Below are 2,148 nucleotides of genomic sequence, written 5' to 3'. Positions count from 1 at the left end.
GCAGTAATGGGAAACCAGCTAGTCGCCTATACAATTTTCAATCCTCTCTCTGCCCTGCTTCAGGACCAAGCAAGCATGTGCATGCTCCTCACAAGCAGAGTCCAGGCTTCCCTGGACTCCCAGCCCTCCTGTTAGTACCACTGGCCCTCCAAGCATCCAGGACCACTCATCTTCCCTGTGTCAACCCCAGGGGTGAGGTGCCCAGTATGTGGCTCACACTACTCCTCAGGGAAGAACTCCACCTGTGCATTCTCCCTTTTCCTCTGAGTCTCCTCCCAGAAGCACAGGTCTCAACCTCATCACTTCCTTTCCCTTTCTACCCAATTCTGTTTGAATTTTCCTTACTGCCTTTGTTGTACAGTGGAAAAACAGTATTTGTGGAAAGAGAGGAGAGAAAGGAGTTCTTGGGAAGATAAATTTTAGGAACTGGTGTATATATCGGAACTGAGGATCTGGATATAGGTTTTCTAAAACTATGTATATTACAAATACTTTGGAAATTTTTTCAGGTGGCTGCATACCTCAGTTTGAAGACCAGTGAGCTAGACACTAATATTGCCAGGGAACACACACTCTCCAACCAGCTTCCACAGGGCACATTTGACCTCCTTTTTTCTCAAACAAGGGATTTAACATGTAGATAATGGGGTTTAACATGGGATTTATAACACAGAAGAGCACAGAGACCAGGATATCCATATCCAGGGAGTAGCCTACTCTGGGTCTGTCGTAGTTGAAGTTGGCCATTCCATAAAAGACCACCACCATAGTGAGGTGGGGTGCACAGGTAGAGAAGGCCTTGCTCCTGCCCTGAGCAGAGGAAATCCGAAGGATGGCAGAGATGATAAGTATGTAGGACACTGCAGTAAACAGGTAGGGGTTCAGGCCAATGGTTGCACTGGCCACATGGAGCACAGACTCACCGACAGAGGTGTCTGAGCAGGAGAGCTTCAGGAGCAATGGGATATCATAGAGAAAGTGGCTGATCTTGTTAGGCCCACACAGAATGAGTGTAGCTGCCAGCACTGTGTATGTCACAGAATTCACCAGCCCACATAGCCAGGACCCAGTTGCCAAACAAACACAGACCTTCACATTCATGAGGACTGGATATTGAAGAGGGTGGCAGATGGCTACATAGCAGTCAGGAGTCATAGTTGCCAATAAAACACCCTCAGTGCCGGCACATGTCACAAGGAAGAAAATCTAGGAATAGCAGCCCTCACAGGAGATGGTCTTCTTCTCCTGGAAGAAGTTCACCAACATGACTGGAATAGTGGTAGATGTGTAGCAGGTGTCCAAGAAACTCAGGTTGCTGAGGAAATAATACATTGGGGTGTGGAGGGCAGGACTGACTCTTGTGGCCATTATTATGAGTGTGTTCCTGAAAAGAGTTGTCAGGTAAATGACAAGGAAGACCAGGAAGAACAAGCCCTGTAGGTTGGGATGGTTGGAAAATCCCAAGAAGATGAATTCGGTGACATCTGTTTGACTGTTCATTTCAAGGGGCGTCACAGCTACAAAACAATGAGAAAAAAGAAGCCATAATGAGAACGTACAAGGAGCACCCCAAATGGGCTTGTAAACTTATAGGGCCATGTAAAATAATGTTGGATATAGACAGTTTGGACTGTGGAAGGAGGTGTGCAGAAGTGTCTTCAGAGAGACCAGAACTTCTCACTCAGCAGATCTAACCAGCTCAGGCCCAGGGACCACCCACAAATTTGCATGGCTACTAGTGTGTGAAAATAAACGCAGACTTGGTTAAAACTAGCAACAAGCCACCAACCCCTTCATTAGTACGAACTCATTTCTCACTACCTTGGTAATATCTACCTCTTATCATTGCCCTTTTTGGTAAGCATATTAACTTTTCTAAGAAATAAGATTTAATTGCAAAAAATAAGGAAAATTAGAAAAATATAAAGAATTTAATCACCTGCAGAATCAGAATCAGTGCTACTTTTCAGTGTACTCCATTGTAGGTTTTTTTCAGTTATGTAAATCTTGAGCTCTGCTTATAGTTTTAAAATATTAGGAGTACAATTTCCCAAATTGGAAAGAAAGAGGTAATACTATCTATTCACAGAAGACATGATCTTATATAGAGAAAATACCAAAGAAGCCACAGAAAGCTACTAGAGCTCA

At 44.2% G+C, this 2,148-nt stretch overlaps 1 pseudogene; it reads right to left on the bottom strand.

Moving 5' to 3' along the window:
* Positions 1-549: 549 nt before the first annotated feature.
* On the bottom strand, positions 550-1,500 carry LOC137209131 (olfactory receptor 5V1-like; annotated as a pseudogene).
* Between the last annotated feature and the right edge of the window lie 648 nt (positions 1,501-2,148).

Source organism: Pseudorca crassidens, chromosome 2, assembly GCF_039906515.1.
Source record: "Pseudorca crassidens isolate mPseCra1 chromosome 2, mPseCra1.hap1, whole genome shotgun sequence".
NCBI classification, from domain to species: Eukaryota; Metazoa; Chordata; class Mammalia; order Artiodactyla; family Delphinidae; genus Pseudorca; species Pseudorca crassidens.
This window is presented reverse-complemented; position numbering and strand designations above follow the sequence as displayed.